The sequence below is a fragment of the Vitis vinifera genome, chromosome 13 (assembly GCF_030704535.1).
Source record: "Vitis vinifera cultivar Pinot Noir 40024 chromosome 13, ASM3070453v1".
NCBI lineage: Eukaryota > Viridiplantae > Streptophyta > Magnoliopsida > Vitales > Vitaceae > Vitis > Vitis vinifera.
In genome coordinates this window covers 2,305,641-2,313,401 of record NC_081817.1, presented here as the reverse complement: position 1 = coordinate 2,313,401, position 7,761 = coordinate 2,305,641, and the positions used below count along the sequence as shown (strand labels likewise).

The window sequence follows — 7,761 nt, the reverse complement described above, 5'->3', positions numbered from 1 at the left end:
AAGCGCGGTCTTTAAGTTGTGCGAAAATGGATAATTTTTTTTTCTGACACAATCCATAAATCCCCCATAAAATATTACCTGTAGTTGTACTTGTACTCTTGCGGCTGAATTTATGGTTTCCTATTGTCCCACATCGAAAAGGAAAAAAGTCATGCAGAACTTGAATACTATAAATATGGGTTCTATTGGAACATGCAAATTGCCTTAAACTAATGAGTAAGGAAAACAAAGCAAGCGGTGAGAGCTGCTTGCAGCGCCTATCTCTATAATGCGCAAGAATTTCTGGAGGGGGTTAAAGGCTGGCCAAGTGTTGACGCTGCTTACTTCTGCAGAACTCGCTTGAGTGGGCCTCCCAAACCCAACCCCTGTCGAAAATAACATTATCAAAATTGATTTATGAGTTTGACAAATAGGAATAGTTGAATTGAGATTGCTTACTGTGTTATGATTTTTTATTATTAATTTTTGGGTTTAAGGACTTTTAAATAAATTTTATCTTATGTGTATTTAAAAGGTTTATTTGATTTAGTATATTGGTCAGAATTAGGACCATAAAATTCTATTATTTAAACTAGGTTATTAATTTATCTAATTTTCATTTATAGAGATTTTTTTGTAGTTATGAAATGTTGAATTTAATAGACGAGACAAAAGGTGTTTCGATTTTTAGAGTAGTGGATTGATTTTGTTTGAAATTGTGGTAGGGTTTATTCCTATTGCCTAGACACTGTGGTGTGATTTATTTCTATTGTCTTGTTAATAGAACATAGGTATAGGTATGTATGTAAATGGGCCGAGTATTGGCCCGGGCCGGGATGCTCCTATCTTCGATTAGGTGGCCCTTGGGCCAGCCTCAAGGGGGATGCTCCTAACTAGGCTTAGGCAGTCCTTTGGGCCTTTGGCTAGTCCTTCAATAACTTGAAATTGAGACCCAATTACTTGATATTGCATAGGTCTAGTGTTTTGTAATGGAATAGCCTATACATAAAAAAAATGTTATAAGGCTAGGTTCCCTCACTTTTTAAATCTAGACTCAATCTAATTAACAATATCGAGTGGCTTGTCTCATTAATAGCTATCAAAACAAGAGGAGGTTGAGGAAGATGCACGTATTGTTTCAATATTCAAATGGTGTCAATTTTCTACTCTTGTTATTTACTCTCTTGTATGTTGTAATTGTACTTAAAACCTCCCGGCCCCCAAAAATTAATGAATAAATTGGCATTGGTCATTATTGTTAGATCAAAGTTTGGTTAATTTCAGTTTTGATAATAATAAAATAAGGTTTTGATCTAATGGTTGTATTAAGTGTGATAAACAATAGGATCTTCTTGGAACCATTAAAAAGAAATACATGAAGCAAAAGAAAAGGAAATAAAAAGGAATCATAAAGAAGTTTATCATTAAAATATTTTATGTAAAATGACAGGTGCATTAAGGTAAAATGATATATTTTTGTTACAATACCGAAATATTCATCCATAAGTTTTTAATTGGTTTTATACTTTTATATTTGGATGAAAATTATTTTGAAAGTGAATAGACCTACCTAGCTTAAGAGATCTCTTTGAACCTCAAGTTTTTCATGAAAATCCATAAGTTTTCTTACAAACATTTTTGACTTACCAAAGTGCTCTTAAACTTGAAAATATTTCTTTAGATCGGTTAAGTTTTAGATAAAAGCTAATGCAATTTCATATGAGCTGATTAAAGAATGTTTAAAGCCTAAAAATTGCTCAAACTATCAAACTTATTAGGCTAGAGCACATGTGGATGACCACTTGCTCTATTGTGGGTGCAATAACTACTGAAAGCCATGTGGACAACCATATGGATGCAAGATAGATAACATCGCTACCACCTACTTCCAAACAATAAAGAAGTTGAACTCTAAGCAAGTATAGTAGTAAGCAGTGATAGAGCTAGAAAATAAGTTGAGAAAGGGGTGCAAGAATAATAATCTATTTTAGAGGGAACAAAAAAAGAGTACAAATCATACATAGCTCCGTGGTAACTAAGGTTTCCTTATAAACCAAATGAAAAAGGATCCAATCCTCACGAGTTGGTAACAATTTCCTAGAGGTTCATTAGAGCCACTACCCACACTCGAGCAACCATGGGAGAGTGTCACCATATACTTCAACATTGGGTTACCTAAGTCAGAAGGCTATGACTCGATCATTATGGTGGTGGACAGGTACTTTAAGTATGCCACTTTTATAATAGCCACTACTAACTACATCGCAAAGGAGGCAACAAGACTATTCTTAAAGCATGTGGTCAAGTAATAAGGGTTGCCTAAATACATCATTGATGATTGTAACTCATGCTTCATTGAGAAGTTATGCATGAAGCTCTTCAAGATGATGAGTTTAGAGCTTCACTTTTCTAATAGTTTTCACTTATAGATCAATGAATAGATAGAAAAGGTGAATGCTTTGTTGGAGCTATACTTAAGACACTTTGAGAGTGTTAAGAGATTAAGCTATGTTGCTAGATGTGATCCAATTATCTTACAATCTACAAAAGAAGTGAGGTAACTAGTAAGAGCCTTTTTAAGCTGGTTATGGGGTAATAACCATTGACTACTCAAACCCTAGTGATGGGCTATACAAGGAGTCTAGTGACATTCTAGTTCGCTAAAGAGTGGCAAGAGCAAGTTGACATGACTCATTCATACTTGGATAATACTCTTAAGATGATTAAGAAGTGAGTTGACAAGAAAAGACATCACATTGATTATCGGGTTGGAGACTTGGTACTTGTCAAGCTATTTCTTTTAACAATTCAAATCCTAAATGCCAATACATAAAGGCCTTGTGAGGAGTAGGGATGACTATATGACGAGTTCAGGATGGTTCGCCTCTATCCCAACTCCATCTCGTTTATTCAAAATATTTCATATTCCCATTCTATTAAAAAAATTAGGGGGAGGGGCAAGGTGAAAATGGGAAATTCTCATATTTGCCTCATTCGGGCTTGTTTAAATTTTTTTTTAAAAATTATTTAAAAATTTTAATTACATTAAAATAAATATATTTTATAAATAATTAAAATATCATCATTTTTATAAATTATTTGAAAAGTATTTTATTATATATATATATATATATATATATATATATAAGAAAATGAAAATTAAATTAAATTAATTTTTAAAATTAAATTTTATATATAATTGAAGCAAGGTGGAACAAGATAATACCTAAACTCGTTCCGGGGTTTTAAAAAAAATCCTAAACCTATCCTAAACCCGTTTATTTAAATTTTAAACTCATCATATTAGGGATGGAATGGGTACTCGAAAAAGCCCGACCTATTGTCATTCATAGTGAGGAGATATGAAGGCTCTTTCCCTATACTTGGGAGAGTTGATAGGGTGTCCTATTGGGTGTAGTTATCTCCTAGGTTAAATATTCATCTTGTTTTCCATGCAAGTTACTTGAAGTTGTGTCATGAAGATAAAGATGATCTCGGTCATAGGATATAAAAAAAGGTGCCAATAGCTATCGTAACCTCATACGATAGGGAAACAAAACATGTACATTATCGTAGATTGAATTATCATAAGACAAATACTTAGTCAAATGGAAGGGATTACCAAAGAACAAGGCTAGTTGGGAGCCTATAGATGCCTTATGGCAGTTTCAGGAGCAAATAGAGAGGTTTCAGGTAGAAGGAATGTTAAAAATGTCTATACCATAGGTGGGGGAGAGTGTCACAACCCGCTCAAATGATCCCTCACTTGAGCTTTTATAAGGAGCAGGAAGCTTCTAAAATCATCTAGAAGTCATCTATACATCTCTACAAATGGAGGAGTGTAGATTATTATTGAGAAGCCTTGAGACATCCACACACGGACGTGAGAAAACGAAGTAGTGTGGAATATTATAGACTTCATGAGAACTCTTGTATATAAATTGTTCATAACTTTAAAGAATTCCAAAATGGTAGGGAACTTTAAGAGTTCTAAAGAGTTTCTTGATGCCTATAAATAAAGGGTGATCTCATTTGGTTAAGATACCATACACTTGAGAGCTTTTCAAGTATTGTAAAGTGTTTCTGTGTAATACAAACTTCATTATTCTAAAACTTTCTTTTAAGTGTTGCCTCATTCTAAAATAGGCTACGTCCATGGAGCTGTTGCAAATCTTCACAAAGAAAAATAACAAATGTTTATAAACACTCACTCCTCACAAACCCAAAACCCAATTACACCAAGAGAATAATAATTCTCTTTTTCTCCCAATTTTGGGATGAATAGATTGAGGAGAGGAAACCTCTATTTATAGTCTTCTATCACCACTAGGTTTTCATGTAGATCACATGTGACATTATACGATTCTGATTTAATTTACACGTTATTACCAAATATAAATGACAATATACGATTCTGATTTACTCGTGTCCATAATTTCCTTTTTAAATATTCTTTATATATATATATCATACACATACATATATGGTTATGAGATTGTCAATGTATATTTTGTGTCTTAAAATCAAGGACTTTTTTGGGCAACATATGTTTAGTGGCATGCCACGTGCTTGTCTGTTGTCTTTATTTTATATTGTCGACAATCTCATTTAATGAAATGAAGCGAAACGGGTCCCCTGCCTGCACACCAGCCGGATACGTTAAAAGTCATATGTTCATTTAACTTGTTGGAAAATATGAAGCTATGAACCTATGAACCCATGTGATGGCAACCATTGTGGTCCAAAATCCCTTTGAATTTCATGAATTTATATTTTTTTTGTATGCTAAAATACACTTTTATAATGCTCCAAAGGGATTTTGGACCACAATGGTTGCCATCACATGGGTTCATAGGTTCATAGCTTCGTATTTTCCAACAAGTTAAATGAACATATGACTTTTAACATATCCGGCTGGTGTGCAGGCAGGGGACCCGTTTCGCTTCATTTCATTAAATGAGATTGTCGACAATATAAAATAAAGACAACAGACAAGCACGTGGCATGCCACTAAACATATGTTGCCCAAAAAAGTCCTTGATTTTAAGACACAAAATATACATTGACAATCTCATAACCATATATATATAATATATATATATATACACAAAATATACATTGACAATCTCATAACCATATATATATATATATATATATATATATATATATATATATATATATATATATATATATATATATATGGTTATGAGATTGTCAATGTATATTTTGTGTCTTAAAATCAAGGACTTTTTTGGGCAACATATGTTTAGTGGCATGCCACGTGCTTGTCTGTTGTCTTTATTTTATATTGTCGACAATCTCATTTAATGAAATGAAGCGAAACGGGTCCCCTGCCTGCACACCAGCCGGATATGTTAAAAGTCATATGTTCATTTAACTTGTTGGAAAATACGAAGCTATGAACCTATGAACCCATGTGATGGCAACCATTGTGGTCCAAAATCCCTTTGGAGCATTATAAAAGTGTATTTTAGCATACAAAAAAAATATAAATTCATGAAATTCAAATTTAATATCTTCAATTTAAAATATCCAGGATTTGATATAATTTTATAGCAAAGGTAATGTCAAGTTTCTACCTTTGACTTGAATAAATATTAGTTTTACTTTTAAGAGTATGTAGAAATTAAATTATTTTAAGAGGAAAACACACTTTATTTTAAACATCCCTTAAGACTACTGTGGTACAAGGTTACACCTGAAGTTATGACGGTAGCAGGTTGCTCATGAAGCCTAAGCTTGCCTAAGAAAGATAGTCCTTTCATACAATTGGATTTTTTACTAGTTATTTTATTATGGGTCTTATTTTAATATAAAAATGCTCTTTTTCTATATCTAGTCAAAAGATATAACTGATATCACCAATAATGTGGTGTTATGTATATATTTTTAGACATCGTTTTATTTATATCTTTATTGGTCAATGACTTAAATCTCATCGTATATATTCAATAATTCAAATATTTTGTTTAGTACCTTAACATTTTCCCTTTCACCACATAAGGATGAAAGGAAGAGACCTGATAAGAAAGTGAGTCTTTGGTTCACCATGACTTAATTTATAATTAAAATGGTTTAAAAATAATTTTCATCAAATTTATTTTTATTAATTTATTGTCTCACCCTACGTGAATCCTTCTTAATTTTTATCCTTTTTTTTTATTTATGAATTTTTTCTTTATATGCACTTATTACCATGTTTGGTTGGTTAAATATAATATCAAATAGAATAAGAAATAAAATATCATATTTTATTACATATTTGGTTCACAGTCAAATATGATAACAAATTCTACCGCTTATTAGTTATTATATCTCATATTCAACCAACTATATACACTCGTTCGGGAATGCATGTACGTCCATTAATTCCTCTGTGAAGTCATAACAAAAAAGAATCCCAAGACGCATCAAGTTCTTTTGGATCCACTGGACCTCTTTTTCAACTCCAACCAAAACTCCTGGTTCTTGAATCAGCACGACATTGAGTTTCTCCATAACCCTCGATACGGCCAACTCAGCCACCCCTCGTGTGTCGTTGAGCTTACTAAGGATCTCCATAGCTTCTTCATTTCTCCCTTCCCTAAACATCCTCATGCCGGCCAAACTCAGACATGCTCAACAGTAAGTCAACCGTCTAGCCACAAATTTACTTCTTGAGTTCTAGATAGGTGGATGGGGGGTTAGGAGTTGAGTAGGGTGCGTGGGGGTCGAGGCCTTAAGGGTGAGTGGGCGAAGAAAGAATAAAAGAAAAGAAAATGGAATTTCAGTTGGAAAAACGTTGTGTTGCGTGCTGCACTGAGAGTGATTAGGAAGGGGACCAGAGGGGGTTACATTTGGTAGGGAAGACACCACAGGATTCTGTGGTGGGGTTTGTGGTTGAATTGGGCTATGAGGGTGATTAGGAAGGGGACCAGAGGGGGTGGGGGGTGGGAATACACCACAAAATTCTGATCATAGGTCTACTAATTGTCTCATTGTTTTCTCGTTTTTCACACTCAACTCAAGATGCTCATTGACTTATCTACTTGAGCAGTTAGTAGATGAATTGTTAGTATTCTCTAAAGGTTTGCCGACTATATCCATTATGGGGGACTCTTCTGCCTCATACATTCACATGGTAATTAACTAACTCATAACATGCTTATCCGATCTCATGTTCGATTCTCCTATCGCTGTTCTGTATGTGTTTTGTAGGTACGACAGCTGATAGAGCTAGAAGTGTTTTATCTTCAACATGAGTAAAGAAGAGTGCATGGAAGCCCTATCCAAACATGCAGGCATCAAACCAGTCATCACCTCCACTGGTTAGCTAGCCACTTTACGAACCCTCTCCCATGCCTGCATGCATGTACATTTTTGACTCATGGAGTTCTCCAATTCAAACCCCAAACTCATTGTCTATCCTCATCTGTAAGTTTATTTTTTTTATGCATGCAGTGTGGAATGAACTGGATAAGGAGAACAAGGAATTCTTTGAGTCCTACTTCACTGGCTTAACCCAAATCAAAGCTGATAGAATGTCAGAGGCGGAATTTAGAAGATGATATCAGAGTACTCCTTTAAAGACTGAGGCAAATGATCATAGATCCAAAGAAACTATCTCTACTGTATGGTTCTGGCTAGTGGTTGCCCATCTCTGCTCCCTCCCTATCCAGCAAATGGGAAGAGAATATGTAATAGAATAATATGACCAAAGCCTCTACTGTCCATCTTGGTGTAATAATGTGAAGCTGTAATTAATTAAGGTGAAGAACTTCT

The 7,761-nt window shown here is 34.1% G+C and overlaps 1 long non-coding RNA gene and 1 other non-coding gene across 2 annotated transcripts; both read left to right on the top strand.

Annotated features, from left to right (window-relative positions):
- The first annotated feature begins 199 nt into the window (after positions 1 to 199).
- Positions 200 to 355, top strand: LOC132254999 (U12 minor spliceosomal RNA). Its single transcript, XR_009467536.1, has one exon. It is a non-coding gene; the product is annotated as a U12 minor spliceosomal RNA (small nuclear RNA).
- A 6,613-nt stretch (positions 356 to 6,968) lies between these two features.
- LOC109122113 (uncharacterized) lies at positions 6,969 to 7,553 on the top strand. Its single transcript, XR_002029553.2, has 3 exons — positions 6,969 to 7,120; positions 7,198 to 7,307; positions 7,441 to 7,553. It is a non-coding gene; the product is annotated as an uncharacterized LOC109122113 (long non-coding RNA).
- Positions 7,554 to 7,761: the final 208 nt, after the last annotated feature.